Below are 19033 nucleotides of genomic sequence, written 5' to 3'. Positions count from 1 at the left end.
GTGGGCATTTTGTACTAAGGCAGTGGAAAGATGGAATGAAATGGGTTAGGTTTATTTGATTGGGTGGGGTTTTTGTTTCCAGTTGGGTCGGGTGGGTATAGTAGGTGGGGTTAATTTTCGAGACACGTGGGATTTTCTCATTAATGTTAAAGAAAAATGAATTGTCCACTTGAAATATTTGTAGATTGTCCACTTAAAATATTTGTGGATTGTCCATTTGAAATATTTGTGTGGATTGTCCACTTGAAATATTTGTTTAATTTAAGTGATATTTTACTTCATCTTTTTTTGGCTATAAATAAGCCATCATTTGCAATGTAAGAAACACACAAAAATAGAACTATATTACTACTTTCTCTATATTCTCTTGCTTTTCTTCCTTTATAAAATTGTCAAGTTAGTTAATTTATAACACGTTATCAGCACGAAACTCTAATTTTTCAGAAAATTAACTTCTATATCAGATATATCTACTAAAGAAATTTAATTTTTAAGTTGTCTTTGTTACTTTCAAATTAATTTTCATCATGTCAAACTTGTCAAAATTGGAATTTGTGGCACTTGATATTTCTGACAAGAATTATTTGTCATGCTGACTTGATGTTGAAATCTACCTTACCGCTAAGGGTCTTGGTGATGCTATAATTGAAGAAAATACAACATCAAGTCAGGATAAAGCAAAGACTATGATTTTCCTTCGTCATCATCTAGATGAAAGCTTGAAAATGGAATACTTGACAGTGAAAGATCCACTTGAATTGTGGAAAGACTTAAAAGAGAGGTATGACCACCTCAGGGCAACGGTATTGCCAAGGGCTCGTTATGAGTGGATGCATTTACGGTTTCAAGATTTTAAAACTGTAATTGAGTATAATTCTGTTGTATTTAGAATAACTTCCCAATTAAAATTATGTGGAGAAACTATAAATGATGAGGACATGTTAGAAAAGACACTAACTACTTTTCATGCCTCTAATGTAATATTACAGCAACAATACCGTGAAAAGGGTTTTAAAAAATACTCTAAATTGATCTCATGCCTTCTGGTGGCTGAGCAACATAATGCCCTTTTAATGAAAAATCATGAAGCCTGTCCCACTGGAACTGCTCCGTTATCGGAGGCAAATATGGTAAAAACACATGGCCAGTCTGAAAGAAGACAAAATAAAAATCATGGCCACAATAATGTGAGTGGACGTGGCAATGACAGAAGACGATTTAATAATCGTCGTGGTGGTGGTCAACATAAAAGGGAGAACAATATCAGTTCTCAAAATGACCCTTCAAGAAGTAACTGTCATCGTTGTGGCATGAAAGGCCACTGAAAAAATGAATGTCGAACGCCTGAGCATTTTGTAAGACTTTATTAAACTTCTTTCAAAAGAAAGACAAATAGAGGTGGTGCCTTCTTCTAATGCTCGGATAGAGTCACACTTGGCGTTCAAAAATAATGTTGAGGCAAGGCCTTTGAATAATGATAATATTGAAGCAAATTTGGCTTTAAGGGATGATGATTTTAATGACCTCAATGATATTACTCATTTGGAGGTTGAAGATTTTTTAAGGATCTTAATTGATGTTTAATTTCATGTTTTTCAATATGTTGTCATTTTTATGTACTTTGAATTATTGTGTTTTTACGTTTATGTATTTGAAAAAAAATAAAATCAGGGTCATATTTTTATGATAATTGTATATTGTTTCTTACATTATGCTAATTTACAATGTTGTAGAGCCCGTTTGGATGGACTTAAAAAAAGTAACTTTTATGTATGAAGTGTTTTTAGAATTTAAAGTGCTGAAAATTATTTTTATAAATAAGCAGTTGAGTGTTTGGATAAAAGTACTTAAGTGAAGAAAATAATGTGAATTTTAGGGTTAAAAGAATAAAAAAGGTAGCTTGGAAATTTAGTTAAAATATAAGGAATATAAAAGTAATCTCCATGGTCAAAGAAAATGACTTTAAGCACTTAGAAAAAAAAGAGTTAGGAATCCTAACTTTTTCATTTTTGACTGACTTTAAGAACTTTATGACTTAAAGTTAGCATTAGGCAAACACGTCCAAAAGTTAAAAAGGGGTTTTAAGTTGGTTTTGACCAACTTAAAGCCCATCCAAACGGGCTGTTAATCTTAATATCATATTGTTACTAAAAATAATATTCGCCTTATTTAATGTCATTATACTAATTGTTTATTCTTGTTGATGTTTTAGACATTAATAATATATAATGATTGTATTATTTTTGCCAATAAACAAATTATCTATACATGATGAATAATATTATGTTAATGTTTTCTAATTTTATTTATTTTATATCTGTTTTAACACTTATGTATAATATTTATTTAAGGTTAATAAGTATATTCTGTCATATTTTTTTTTTGAATTCTAAGTTCATTAAACCAATTCACTAGTAAATTATTAATTTATATAAAATTATATTTATTATTAACGTGTTACACCTCAGTTTGTTAATTCTTATAATTTGGTACGTTAGGTTCATATTATCAATCATTTTTCTGTGTTACAAATTCATTACAATATAATTCCATAAACTAAATTATTGTAATATTCATCATAATTGAATCATATAATTTTTTAAAATTCTAAATTACCATAATTTAACTTTAAAAGGGACTTATGTTTTTCTTGCAAAATTGTTACTTATTTTATTTCTTACAATGCATTTTTATTTTATGAAGATAAATAAATTTCTCAATCTTCAATTGAATTCAAGATGAATAATGGAGATATGTGTTTTTTGGATAGTGCCACAACTCATACGATATTAAAAGAAAAGAAATATTTCTGTCATTTGATTATGGAAAAGGTCTATGTCAATATAATATATGGTAGTACAAAATTGATTGAAGGTTCTGGAAAAACGACATTATTACTACCTGAAGGAACGATATTGATAATTGATAATGCATTGTATTGTAGTAAGTCTCAAAGAAACTTGTTAAGTTTCAAGGTTATTCGCCAAAATGACTATCATATTGAGACTGCAAATGAAGGAAAAGTTGAATACTTTTATATTACTACAATAAATATGGAGAAGAAAATTGTGCATGAAAAATTACCTGCACTTTCTTCTGGGTTGTACCATACAAATATTGGTACTGTTGAATCACATGCCATAGTAAATAAAAGGTTTACTGATTCTAATGATTTTATCATTTGGCATGACCGGTTGGGCCATCCTGATTATAATATGATGCGCAGAATTATTGAGAATTCACATGAACATACTTTGAAGAGTCAGAAAATTCTTCAATCTAAGGAATTCTCTTGTGTTGCTTGTTCCCAAGGAAAACTGATTATCAAACCATCAGCAACTAAGGTTGGGATTGAATCCCCTGCGTTTCTGGAACGTATACAGGGTGATATATGTGGGCCAATTCACCCTTCGTGTGGACCATTTAAATATTATATGGTCTTGATAGATGCATCTACAAGATGATCACATGTGTGCTTATTATCAACTCGCAACATGACTTTTGCGAGATTGTTAGCTCAAATTATAAGGTTAAGAGCACAATTTCTAGATTATGCAATAAAGACAATTCGTCTTGATAATGTTGGTGAATTCACATCTCAATCATTTAATGATTATTGTATGTCGGTTGGAATAAAAGTTGAGCATCTGGTCGCTCATGTCCATACTCAAAATGGTCTAGCAGAATCATTGATTAAACGCCTCCAATTGATAGCTAGACCATTGCTAATGAGGACAAAACTTCCTATTTCAGTATGGAGGCATGCTATTTTGAATGCAGTAGCAATTGTGCTCATAAGGGCAACAAATTATCATGAATTTTCCCCATTACAGTTGACGTTTAGAAGGGAGCCAAATATATCTCATCTTAGAATATTTGATTGTGCGGTATATGTCCCAATTGCTTTACCGCACTGCACAAAGATGGATCCCCAAAGAAGGTTGGGAATATATGTTGGGTATGAATCTCCTTCTATTATAAAATATCTGAAACTTATGACTGGAGATTTATTTACGGCAAGATTCGCTGATTGTCATTTTGATGAATCAGTATACCCAACATTAGGGGGAAAACATAAGAAGTTGAAAAATGAGATAGATTGGAATTCAATGTCACTATCTCATTTAGATCCTCGAACAAATTAATGTGAGCAAGAAGTTCAAAAGATGATTTATTTACAGAATATTGCAAATCAACTGCCGGATGCATTTACTAACCTTTCACGGGTTACTAAATCGCATATCCCAACTGCTAATGCTCAAGTTCGAGTTGATATTCCGGTAGGACAACTTGTTCAGGCAAATAAGTCTAGGCCACGCTTAAAACGTAGAAGACCATTTGGTTCCAAAGATAAAAATCCTCAAAAAAAAAGGAATAAATGATCAAGATGATCATAATTTGGAGGCGAGTACTCAAGAAGAGCCTAGAGACACAACAAATGGTGATACCACCAAGGAGGTCCAAGTATCTGAAAATAATAAGAATGAAGAAATCTCAATAAGTTATGTCTCGACAGAAAAACAGTGGAACCAAAATAATATTGTGGTCGATAATATTTTTGCTTATAATGTTGCCCTTGAAATAATGCAACAAGATAAGGATCTTGAACCAAAATCTGTCTATGAATGTAGACAGAGAAATGATTGGCCAAGATGAAAGGATGCAATTCAAACAGAGTTAACTTCACTTGAAAAATGTGAAGTTTTCAGATCAATAGTCCGAACACCTGAAGGTGTCAAGCCAGTAGGGAACAAATGAGTTTTTGTGCGTAGACGAAATGAAAATGGTGAAGTCGTAAAATATAAAGCACGACTTGTAGCCCAAGGTTTTTCGCAAAGACCTGACATTAACTATATGAAAACATATTCTCCTGTGGTGGATGCAATTACTTTCAGGTATCTAATGAATTTGGCAGTTCATGAAAAGCTTGAGATGCACTTAATTGACGTGGTCACTACCTATTTATATGGCTCATTAGACCACGATATTTTTATGAAAATTCTCGAAGGGTTCAAAGTGCCTGAAGCATACAAGGATTCTCGAGACAATTGCTCAATAAAGCTTCAAAAATCCTTGTATGGGTTGAAACAATCAGGGCGAATGTGGTACAACCGTCTTAACAAATATTTGCTAAAAGAAGGATATAAAAATGATCCAATTTGCTCTTGTGTCTTTATGAGAAGGTCTGGATCTGAATTTATCATAATAACAGTATATGTTGATGATTTGAATATTATTGAAACTCTGAAAGAACTTTCAAAGGCAGTAAAATGTCTGAAAAAGGAGTTTGAAATGAAAGATCTTGGAAAGACAAAATTTTGTCTTGGTCTACAAATTGAACATTTTACAAATTAGATATTTGTTCATCAGTCAACATCTACTGAAAATATTTTAAAGAGATTTTATATGGATAAAGCACACCCATTGAGTACCCCAATGGTTGTGAGATCTCTTGATATTAATACAAATTCGTTTCGACCTTATGAAAATGATGAAGACCTTATTGGTGCTGAAATATCATACCTTAGTGCAATTGGTGCATTAATGTATCTTGTCAATAATTTTAGACCAGATATAGCTTTCTCAGTAAACTTGTTAGCAAGATTTAGTTCTTCCCCAACACGAAGACACTAGAATGAAATTAATCATATATTTAGTTACCTTCGAGGTACCATTGATATGGGATTGTTTTACTCAAATGAATCCACGTCACAATTGATCGGTTACGCAAATGTGGGATATTTATCTGATCTCCATAAAGGTCGGTCGCAAACAGGCTATTTATTTACATGTGGTGGTATAGCTATATCATGGCGTTCAATAAAGCAAACTATGGTTGCCACTTTCTCAAATCATGCAGAGATAATAGTCATTCATGAAGCAAGTCGAGAATATGTTTGGTTAAGATCAATAACTCAACACATTCAAGAAACATGTGACATTTCTTTGACAAAAGACGCTCCAACAATATTGTATGAAGATAATGTTGCATGTATAGCTTGATTGAAGGGAGGATACATCAAAAGAGACAGAACAAAACATATCTCATCAAAATTCGTTTTCACTCATGATCTTCAAAAGAAGTGTGAAATAGATGTCCAACAAATTCGTTTAAGTGACAATTTGGTAGATATGTTCACCAAAGCATTGCCAACTTCAACCTTTGAGAAAATGAGATAAAAAATTGGAATGCGTCATTTTCGAGATATTAAGTGATATTTTCATCAGGGGGAGCAAAATACACGCCGTACTCTTTTTTCCTTAGTCAAGATTTTGTCCCACTGGATTTTCCTGATAAGATTTTTAATGAGGCAGCACTCAAGGCGTATTACCAGATGTGTGTACTCTTTTTCCTTCACTAAGCTTTTTCCCATTAGGTTTTTCTTAGTAAGGTTTTAACGAGACACATTTTACGTGAACATCCAATGGGGAGTGTTAAAGAACAAATGGACTAATGAATTGTCCACTTGAAATATTTGTGGATTGTCCATTTGAAAAATTTGTGTGGATTGTCCACTTGAAATATTTGTTTAATTTAAGTGGTATTTTACTTCATCTTTTTTTGGCTATAAATAAGCCATCATTTGCAATGTAAGAAACACACAAAAATAGAAGAAAATTTCTACTACTCTCTCTATATTACTACTTTCTCTATATTCTTTTGCTTTTCTTCCTTTATAAAATTGTCAAGTATGTTAATTTATAACAATTAAAAATCTAAAAAAATATTGATTTGTTGTTAAAAATGGTATATGTGAGTCATTTATCTAACATTAGAAGTATATTGATATATTATTTATGTGAGCTACTTTTAAAATGAGTGCGTCAAACCGTAAAGTTCATAAATCAGCCATAATTATTGAAAAGTTAGAAATTGAAAAAATATATATTTGAAAATTAGAAGTTGTGTTCTGAAAAAAAAAATTGTATATGAAAATAAATAGAGTTAAGTATCCAAAACATATCTAAATTATTTTTTTAAAAATTTTTTACATCTAAATTATTTGGAGTGCGACAAAATACATCTAAACTATCACTCATAAGTTTGAGAAAGATGCCTCAAGTAATATGTGATATATGTGTATTACATTCTCTCTTTTTAAAATAAAATAATTATCACATTGGATTGCTTCGTAGAAAATAATTTCATCTTGCAAAAAGTGGTAACGCATAAGGAACACATGTAACAAACCCAACTAAAAATAAAAATTGAAACATAGTACTTCACTCTTTAAAAATCAAATGAAAACATTTTTTTTTTAAAAAAAGTAAAAGAAAATGTGTCAACAACAAAAAAAAGTCACATGAATAAAAAATTCAAGGTCGAATCAACATTGAAGTGTGTTTCTCAAATTAATGAGTGATTGTTTAGATGTATTTCTCACACTCACAATAACTTATGTATGAAACTAAAAAAAATAATTAATTTAGATATATTTTTGACACTTCACTTAATAATATATAAGAATTAAACACACATTATGCATTAATGCCTGCCAAACTAAGGGAATCAAAAAGAAAATATGAACGAGGAAAAATGGCAATCAAAAATTGAAAATTCAATTATTTCTCTATGTTTTCCTTGACGGAAGAAAGTAAAAATTAATCTCTAATAATAGAAACAAAGTCCCAAGGAATAAATATAAATAAATGACAAGAGACAATGATATATTCCATAAGAATTAATATCAAAAAGCAGATTATTTATACTCCAAAATAATTAATTTCAAAACTAACAATAGATACACGATAAAAAGTTATCTACATGATTGTAGATACCAATTATCTTTACATTTTCTGCCTGCTCCGTTATCTTAATTTCTCTCCAACTCTTCTTCTTCAGATTATAAAAGACAATCCAATTTTGCTTGTAAGTTATGAAAACAATCTCACCGTCAGGTGTACTGCTACCAAAGCAATTCAAGAAATATGTCGTCAAGCTAGAACAAAGTCCCTTGGAAATCGTGATGGTTTGCTTCGTCCACTCTTTAGTTTGACAACTCTGAAAAATCCTATAAATCATCTCTCCCACATTCTATCTTGAATGATCAATGACTGCTAATTTTTCTTAAACTTCTATCAAGTTATAAAAGTATTTTACCGGAACATGTATTACGTTGTTCCACAATGAGACAATTCTAAAATTCTCATTCCTAATATTAAATGTCATTATGCATCTTTTATCGTGAGTATATAAGAAGTAGATAGCTTCTTCTATGCAAACTCCTCTAGCCAGTAGTAAAAATAACGAATAAGGTGAATTTTTAACCTTTCTCCACGATTCACTTGAGCCAAGAGTTAAAACCCATTATCTTGAGCGTAAATTCATCTTTAGCGAAATACTATTCATCAAAATTTTATACTTCTTTTCTCCCGTTCAAAATCAAATGAATAGTAATAACAGAAAAATTTATCATCAATGAAATTTTGGAAAGAAAGATATTGTAGTATTCTTGTAGTGGGATAATAAAAAGCAGGGGGTGATCGTTTATACTCCATAAGCAAAATAAATCGTTCACATAATCAAATTTAAGATATTCAATGTCATCTAGCTTCTCAATATGAAAAATAATGGCTTTTTTATGTTCCACCTCTTGATGTATGGTGTAAGAAAATTTTTCATCCCCTAAACGTGCGAGGAATTTTATCTTATCAGGATGAGATACATAGCGACTATGATGCATATCTACAAAACATGAATCTAAAATGAGAGAATTATACAATTTAGAAAGACACTTGAAAAGCGTTAAAAACGACGAAAAGCCTAAAAAATATATCATAGACAATCTCTTTATATATTGAAGATTTTGTTGAATCACTCTTACTTTTTACCTTCTTTTCATGTCATATACATAAATGTGTTATTCACGTATGTACACATAAATATTTTTGTTGATATGACATATACGTAAATATATTGTATGACATGAGAGGGGTGTTTTAAAATTTAGTTAGTCAAGTAGAGGAGTATTTTTAAGGCTGTAAATAGTTCGGAGATGGAACATGTAATCACGCCAAATTTAGGGACGAAACTAATAATCTCATCTTTATTTATTTTTCAGATATTATTTTTTACTTGCCATTTTCTTATTAGGTGAAACAAAAATTCACATCCGTTATTTTTTTTTTCTTACAACCTACCTCCATAAGAATTTTTTCTTATAATTTATTCGATCAACATAGTATACCGGCCCCATGAGCCATTTTTCTTTTTTAAAATAAAAAAATAAAAAGACGTCAAAGACCTGTTTAATGAATATAACTTATTGTTAAATTATTTACTTTGGTGCAAATACACAAAGACGAACCACTGTTTCAATTACAGTCTTCAGTCTCAAGGGGTCAAAAATTAGTTCAATTAATTGTTTTACATTTTTTTTGTTTAATACAAAATTCTTTCTTAAACAAGCTCCAACTATTTCCGTTAATCATTATAAATATTTATTATAAAAATTATGAATACGTGATTATCTTTTTAAAATTTTTGAGTCATAGTATGGGTATATTATTTTGGGTAAAAGTTATGGGGAAGAAATCTGATGCGATGGAGTTTTCATTTCATCTAATAAGAAAATGATAATAATAAATAATATTTTAAAAATAAATAAACATGGAGTTGTAGTTTCAAAGGTATAAGTTAGCTAAAAAGGTGAGTGGAGGAACATTTTTAGTAAAAAGAAAAAAGGTGGATGAAGGATATTTTTAGACCCTTTCCTATAGTTTAGGGGTATTTTTAAGGTTGTCAATAATTTGAGGACAAAACTAATATTTCTTTCCAAGTTTAGAGGTATTTTCAACACTTCTCTCGTCTTTTTATTAAGAGTTTCACACTCCTATAAGAGTTTGAGACCACTTGATATGTCATGTGGCAGATCAGGGGTGTATTTAAGTTCAGTTAGTCAAGTAGAGGGATGTTTTTGAAGCAGTCAATAGTTCAAGTGTAACGCCCCGCAACTTCTAAGCAAGGATTCGAACCATCCTCCGTATGTGTATATACACGAATTCATTAATTTCTAAGTTGTACATATATGTTAAAGTCTTTTACTAAGTGTAATAAGTCTATTGGATGTGTTTTAAGGTTGTAAGGTACCTCAAACACCAAGCCAAGTTCAAAGCATTTCTATCAGCCAAATTTTCGCATAAGTTCATATAAGGGTCACCTTCAAACGACCATATGTCTCAGCATATAACGAATTAGATGGACCATGACCTATCAAATTAAAGGTATATGTGTCTTCTTTTCAACGCCGCCAAGTTTTCCTCAATTAGAGTTCAGAGTAAAACGTTATGCCCATTTTACTAGTCACTGTCTTGCCGCGCGCCGGCCTCGCTTGAGGCACTTTCTGCGTGCTAGCGCAACGAGGCAACGGCTACTGCCCTCTCGGCGCGTTGGTCACGCGCTATAATGGACCTGAGTTTTTTTAATAAATCCCCCAAAACGTAATTCATCTTCCTAGTTCAAATATTTACCCTAAAAAGAGAAGTTCTCAAGAAACTAACTTCCTCCGTGGTTCATCCATCATTCAAGGTAAGATTTGACCATGGAATTTCATAATTTTTTCATCTTAACACCAATTAATATCTCCTACTCATGAAATTCATAAATTTTCAAGAAATCTTCTCAAGAACTCAACTCCAAGGTTCAAGAAGGGTTTTGTGGTTTTTCTTCTTCCAAGATCATTCTTTTCTTGGGTATTTGGAGCAATTAAGGTATTCAGGACTCCCGTGAGGAATTTCTTTCATCCTCATGTCCAAAATTTCTCAATTTTCATGAATTCAATTTTATAATTAAGGTTTATAAACCCACTTTCAAATCACCATTTTTATGATCTAATAGCATGGTTTATTGAATTACTTACTATTGATTATGAATTTTTGACTATTGAACTTCCTTTTTATAATTGGTAAAGTTTTTCATGGTCATTTTCACAAGTTATTGACATGATATTATTTATGAATCATAAACCTTATATTTCAAAGCATGATTTTAGAGTCTTTAAGTTATTATGAAAGTTATTTTGAGAAATCACAACTTATGCATGATTTCAAGTAAGTTGTCTCGTGTTTATAGTCATATGCATAGAAGTAAAGATATGTTTATGAAAGAGATATTTAAGCACTGCCTTACAACACTTATGATTCAAGAAATGATTTTTGAGCTTTGTCTCACTTATAATTTAAGATATGACTTTTGAGCTTAGTCTCACATATGATTCAGTTATATGGACAATTTTTATACTCATGAGCATTAATATGTATTTTATGTTATTTTGGGAGGACTATTTAACACCGAGTCAATTTTAGGGATGAAGGTTTTTGTAGTGTCCGTGGACCTTTAGTAGCAATCTCCAAGTCTCATAACTACGCACCACCGCAGGACTTGAGTATACCGCTTTATCGAACAACTCCATATGGCCCTGAGAGGCATAGACTAGTGGATCCACATAGCTATGATATAGTCTTATACCCAAGAAAGGTATAGGGCAGGCTGCCCAACTAGGTTAGCTGTTGGACATCATGAGCTCACATGGTGTATGTCGGTTATAAGAAACTCCTCACTTTATGCATCTTTTTACGATATGTTCTTAACTTTATATGGTTAGTTTAAGTATGCTATTTTATGAATATGATTATGCAAGACTACTAAAGTGAGGACTTGAGTATATATACCGCTTTGTCGAACAACTCCATATGGTCCTGAGAGGCATAGACTAGTGGAACCACATAGCTATGATATGGTCCTATACCCGGGCAAGGTATAGGGCAGGCCGCCCAACTAGGTTAGCTGTTGGACATCATGAGCTCACATGGTGTATGTCGGTTATAAGAAACTCCTCACTTTATGCATCTTTTTACGATATGTTCTTAACTTTATATGGTTAGTTTAAGTATGCTATTTTATGAATATGATTATGCAAGACTACTAAATTAGACTCATCCTTACATATGCTTTTAAACGAAGGTCTAATTGATATTTATGCATGAACTACGATTGTTTTCCTTTCGATTCTTTTGTTATGTCTTATGATTTTTGAAATCCTACTTCAATGTTCCTACATATGCTATAAGAAATCCTATTTCACTATTTCAACATATGCTATTTAATATGATTATGTCAGTGTTCCCTTACATACTCAATGCATTCTACGTACTGACACATACTTTTCTCTGCGCTGCATCCTATTATGATGTAGATTTCAATATCGTTCTCAGACTCGTGGCTAGTAAAGTTGCAGCATTTTTAGTCAGCAATTGGTGAGTCTTATTCATTTGAGGATTCCATGGGTTTAATAGTTAGATTTTTTTTATGTAATCTTTAGATTATATTTTTTAGGTAGCTGGGGGCCATATCCCGACAATGTATTTCTTGTTTCAGATAGTGGAGGTTACTTCATAGATTAGATTTTCAGTCTCATTTATTATTTAAACTCTTTGTTTAAGTCTCATATATTGATATTTGTTATAGCTTCCGCTTCAATTTTCTTATGATGTGCTTATATATGTTATGCCAAGGGTTAGCTTGGGATCACTTGTGATTTCAGGTACCGTGTCTCGATCGAAATGTAGACTCGGATCATGACATCGGGGACTAAACTAATAATTCACGCCATGTTCAGAATTTTTTCAATACTTCTCTCTTACCTTTTTGATCTTTGAATAGAAACTACTAGTTATAAACTAGGAATAGAAACAATAGAATCTCAAGAAAGATAAAAAGAATTATATATTCTTCAAGTCTCCAAGGTAATACCTATATATATATATATATATATATATATATGCAGGGCAGACCCACATATTCTCTTTCCCCATCCCAATATAAACTCGCATGTTCTACTCTTTTTACTTTTTTTTTATACGTAACTTTTAGTCTTAATTACATTTTATGAATTTCTTTTGACATGACAAAATTAAAAAGTCATGTCCAATCACTTTTTTCTTATTTTTTTCTTGAAAATTTGGCTACATATTTGGTTAAGAAATCTTTCCGAGTCAATTTTTTTCCCTCAAAAACTGAGAGTTCCTTTTTTGTAATGGTAGTGTTAATCTTATTTTTTCTCATTAATGTTTTAAATATCATGTTTAAATGATTGTTCACTTATACGATGTGATTTATAGTAATTTTTTATTAAAATAAGTGAGCACCTACAAGCTGAAAAATCTGGATCCACCTATATAAGTAAGTGCAAGATATAATATTAGGGGGGGGGGGGGGGAAATCTAATATTAGCTAACGGCTAGTTAGACTTCAATAATCTCTTTCGATTAATGACTCTGTCTGATTACTTGTGGAACTCAAAGTAGCCTTTATAGTAATTTTAGCTTAAAATAAATTTCCAAAATCTCATAGCCCACTATATATGAAAGTCTAGCCAATTCATAAGACCAAAACCATCAAAATTAACTCCCTTTTTGTTCAACGGAAGTGACAGGCATGGAAGCCCAAAGCTCTTTGCTTTTCAAGGGAGATTGCAAAGGAAGAAGAATATCTCGTGTCACGAGGATTATAGACCTTCCAAGGGTGATTCTGGTTGAAATTCTTTCAAGATTGACAATCAAGTCCCTTTTCCGTTGTAAGATGGTTTGTAAACTCTGGTATATTCTTTTAACGTCGGATCCTTTATTTGCTAAGATGTATCACAAAAGATCATCTAATTTTTCCAGCATTTTACTTTCGATTAATGACTCTATAAGATTACTAGTGGAACTCAAAGCAGATGATTCTCACCCTCTAAACAGGGCCATTGTGTTGAGCCCTAGGTTTCACCTCCCTCCACCCGATTTTTTATAGACAAAACATGATATTAATGGGTTCATTTGTTTGTTGAGTGGTTGGAGAGGTGACGTAGACCATTCGGTTTACATTAGCAATGAGTATTTCGAGGTCAAATTGTCCGAATGGAAAAAAAGAATTCAACGTGTTGCTTATGCATTCTGCTTTAGTGAAGCATCTGTACAATATAAAGTATTGAGATCAGTAGTTAGAAAGCTTCAGGATCGTACTACGGTATCAGAATTGGAGGTTTATACTCTTGGAGTTGATGAGAAATGGAGAAATGTAGGCGAGGCTCCAGAACTTCTATGCGGATCATTTAGTAAGGCTGACGTCAATATTGGTGTTGTTCATTGGATGAATTTGGAAAAAAAGGACATCATTTACTCCTTTAACAGTTGGACAGAAGAGGTAATGTCCCTGTCAGCTCCGCATGGTTTGAAAACTCCATCCCACTGCTTGACGCTAGTAGAGTTGAGGAATTGTCTATGTTTGTGTAATAATGTCCATAGTCAGTATGTTGATATATGGATGATGAAAGAGTATGGAATAGCTGAATCTTGGACTAAAGATCGCATTTTGAAGGATAGTATTCAACTAGATATACGTTCTGATAGATTTATACCAATCTTAGTTTGGAAAGATGCAAAGGGATCGTGGAACACAACTAGTTTCTTAGAACCCAAAAGAAAACAAGTTTAGTAAGGTAAAAGTGTACGGTGGATCTGCAGCGACTAGCTACAACCCAAGCCTTTACTCACTCAAGACTCTCATTGGGGAAAGTTTTCAAGTCTCAATGCTTATCCGAAGATTAAAATAGTTTAGATATTTTATTTGTCTTATTTCCTCCCGGATATTATGTTTTGTTTCTATTTTTTTTGTATAATCTATAGCTTAAGACCTGTCAACTTTTACTATTTTATGAATGCTTTTGAGTTTGGGTAGTACAACTCTGCCAGTATAAGCAGCCTACCTTGTTCATTTTAACGTTATTTGCAATATAAAGTCTCCCATCTTGAACGACCAATGACCATGAATTTTTCTTTCACTTCTATCAAGTTTAAAAAGTTTCTTACTAGGCATTTATTATATCGTTCCACAATGAGATAATTCTAAAATTCTCCTTAACATTAAAGGCCACTATACATTTTTTATCATGAGTACCTACGAACTAGATAGCTCCTTTGATGCAAACTCCTCCGGTCAGCCGCAGAAATAACGAATAGAGCTAACTTTTAATCTTTCTCCACAATTCACTTGAGCCAATAGTTAAAATCGAATGTCTTGTGGGTGAATTCATCTTTAGCGTAACTATTCATCAAAATTTTATACTTTTTTTCATCCGGTTCAAAACCAAATGAATAGTAATAACGGGTAAATTTATCATCAATGGAATTTAAGGAAGGAAGACATTTTACTATTCTTGTAGTAGGATTATAAATAGCAGAAGGAATCTCGTTTGTACGAACAAACCATTAACATAATCAAATTTAGAATATTTAATGTCATCTAACTCCTCAATACGAAGAACAATGACTTTTTTGTGTTCTATCTTATGATTTTTGGGGTAAGAAAATTTTCCATCCCCTAAACGTGCGAGAAATTTTGTCAGGATGAGATATAGAGTGGCTATGATAATATGGATTCGAAACAAGAGACTTATAATTTAGAAAGGCACTTAAAACGCGTTAAAGAATAGACGCTAAGCCTAGAAAATATAGAGCCCGTTTGGATGGGCTTTAAGTTGGTCAAAACCAACTTAAAGTCCCTTTTTAGTTTTTGAACGTGTTTGACTAATGCTTACTTTAAGCCATAAAGTTAGGATTCCTAACTTTTTTTTCCCAAGTGTTTAAAGTCATTTTCTTTGACTATGAAAATTACTTTTATATCCCTCATATTTTAACTAAATTCCCAAACTACCCTTTTTATTCTTTTAACCCTAAAATTCACATCATTTTCCTCATTCAAACACTTTTATCCAAACACTCAATTGCTTATTTATAAAAATAACTTTTAGCACTTCAAAGTTCTAAAAACACTTCATACATAAAAGTTAATTTTTTTAAGCCCATCCAAACGGGCTCATTTCCTAGATAATCTCCTTAGGTATTGAAGATATTCTTGAATCACTCTTCCTCTTTTGTTCCTTTTTAGTTGTCATGATAAAGTTTTACACAATCTTTAAGAAAAAATGAATTAGAAGTGTAGTTTGACTAATATATCCCTTATTAATCTTTAATTTTATGCCTCTTAATTCTAAAATAATTAATGCTAAAGGGCAAAATTAGAAAAATTAATTAATTCTCTCTCTTGATTGTTTAAATTGACAACTATTTTGAAACAAATACTTTTACTAAATATGACAACTAAAAATGAATGGAGGGAGTATTGAATTGGATACTATTATGTATATCTAATTGAATATGGAATGATAATTAATAGTCCTTAAAATAAAGCTTATTGTGATTTGTTTCTCTCATAATCAACTTCTAATTCCTCAATAAGCACACGTCTCTCCAACTTGTGATATGTGTTCAATTTATAAATTTGACTCATTTCAGGGAACTATAATTAATTAATACATACTTTCACTTCTTAATAAATCACTTAGCTCCCTTTTTGTTCATTGAGATCAGAAGGAAGAGACAAACATGGACCTTCCAAATGAGATTATGGTAGAAATACTTTCAAGATTGCCAATAAAGCTCATTTTTCGATGTGAGACTGTTTGCAAATTCTGGCATAATCTTTTAACTTCTGACTCTTTATTTGTTAACATGTATTACACACCCTAATTTTCCCTGCATTATGAATTCTAGTGGTCATTCCAACCCTTCGCTTCTTCAACTCAAAGCAGATTATGATGATTATTGATGATTGAGGAATTAATTATCTGTGTTTGACTGATTATTTTTATGTACAACAGGTTGGAGCAAAATGCATTTTAGTATTAAAATAATAATATTAATTTGTATGAGTTAGTGGTAGAATGTGACAATAAGTTTTTATATAACTCCTACAACCTCTAACTCTTTATTTGCCCATTATTCTACCTCATTATACCTTATAACTCATGTAACCTCCAAGGCACAATTCCTCTATTCATTTACCTACATTATTATCCACTTTATTTCTATTTAAGACAAGGAAGAATTCCTCACCTATAAATAGTGGTGTTTCTTCCTTTGTGAAGAATATGACAAAAAAGATGAGATGAAATATGTTAAGTGTGATAAAATATTGTAGTGTGATAAAATATTGTAGTGTGTAGTAGTGAAAGAGAGAGTTGAGACAGAGAAAATATTCTAAGTCTTCAACTATATTCACTATACAAAAGAGAGTATTGTTTTTGTGGAGCTTTGGACTCTTCAACTAATCCGGAGTTGTACATGTTGGGTTGTTGTATTCTGGAGGGGACAAGTCAAGAGTATTACTGCTGGATCGATTCACAGTAGGCTTGAATCTCCTTAAAAAGAATGAGATATCCACGCCTCAGCTTGAATATTTTTTATTCATTTTTATCATTTTATTTTCAACTGTAATTTACCATAATTTTGAAACGATATTAATTTGGAAAGATGGAGAAATCTTAATTCAAAGTGGCACAAAACTAGCTTCTTACAACTCAAAAGAGAAGAAGTTCGGGCCGGGTGGTACATGTTTACGGTAATTTCACTGCAGCGACTAGATACATTCCAACCTTTAACTCGCTCAAAACTCAGAATTTCAAGTCTCAAATGTTTATCCAAAGACTGAGATAGTTTAGATTATTTGTTTTATCTTAATTCCTCCAGGATAATATAATTTAGTTTGAAGTCTGGCAACTTTTAATGTTTTGTGGATGCTTTTGAATTCTGGTAGAAGGACAATATATATTGTTCATCCTAACATCTTTGTTGCCATTGTCTTGTCATGCTCTCTGTTGATAGCGATGTTCCTACTCCCTTGAAGTATCATATCTGGTGGTATCTATTGTTAGGGGAAAACGCAAATCAACACAAAAATATATATGGTCAAAATAATGAAATAAAATGGAAAAATAATGACACTAAGAATTTTACGTGAAAACCTTTTTAAATAAGGGAAAAAACCACGGGCCAAGAGGAGCAACTGATATCACTATAGTAAGAAATTTTACATTGAGTAATACCAAGTACAATACTCAAAAAATGACTACCACACATTTAAAAGAAACAACACTCTTTTGATCTCCACCTTACTAAAAATATCGCCTACACACTATTTTTCTTCACAGACTATTTTCTTAGAGTCTATGGAATATCTCACTTTGCTCTCTAATTTTTTTCTCTCTCTTATCTTGGGTGTACCAAATGAGGAGCTGAAGAGCTCCTTTTATAGAAACTCTTCCTCACCAACCATGCCCACCCTTTTTGACAAAACACGGAGAAGATGCAATTTGCAGTAATGTTTGACAAAGGAAAAAAAAGGGTCAGCAACCTCTTTTGAAAAAGGTGGGGACTGGACCCCACAAATCTCCCCCTCCAATTCCATTCACTAGAAGGAGGTATCATCATATTCTTAGAGAGAGCTCATGCCAACAAGTTCTTTGCACAATTCGAACTTGTCCCTTGCTACCACTTTGATCAGCATAACTGTAGGATTCTCATTTGTAGAATTTTTTTTAACCTGCATAGATTCTCTTTTATCTTTTCTCGAATCCAATGATATCTCACGTCTATGTGTTTTGTCCTTGCATGGTACATAGAGTTCTTGCTCAAGTCTATTGCACTTTGACTGTCATAATATACGACATACTCTTTTTGATGCAAGCCAAGCTCTTGAAGAAATTGCTTGAGCCATATCATCTCCTTGCCAACTTCAGTAGCCGCAATATACTCAGCTTTAGTTGTAGACAGTGCAACACACTTCTGCAACTTTGACTGCCATCATATAGCTCCCCCTGAAAAAATAAACAAATATCAAGTAGTGATTTTTTGTTATCAAGGTCACCTACCATATCAACATTTGTATAGCTCTTCAAGATTGAATTTGATCCTCCAAAACACAAGCATTTATCTGAGCTTCCTCTCAGATACTTGAGTATCCACTTTACATCTTCCCAATGTTATTTTTCTGGATTGTCGAGAAACCTGCTGACAACACCAACTGCATGAGCAATATCAGGTCTAGTGCATACCATTGTATATATTAGACTTCCGACGACGGAGGAATATGGAACTTTGACCATGCTCTCTTTTTCCTCCCAAGCTGTAGGACACATCTTTTTGCTCAACTTCA

The 19033-nt window shown here is 32.1% G+C and overlaps 1 pseudogene; it reads left to right on the top strand.

Moving 5' to 3' along the window:
• Nucleotides 1–13435: 13435 nt before the first annotated feature.
• LOC129872016 (F-box protein At3g07870-like) lies at nucleotides 13436–17540 on the top strand (annotated as a pseudogene).
• The last annotated feature ends 1493 nt before the right edge of the window (nucleotides 17541–19033 follow it).

The sequence above is a fragment of the Solanum dulcamara genome, chromosome 11 (genome assembly GCF_947179165.1).
Source record: "Solanum dulcamara chromosome 11, daSolDulc1.2, whole genome shotgun sequence".
Lineage (NCBI taxonomy): Eukaryota > Viridiplantae > Streptophyta > Magnoliopsida > Solanales > Solanaceae > Solanum > Solanum dulcamara.
This window is presented reverse-complemented; position numbering and strand designations above follow the sequence as displayed.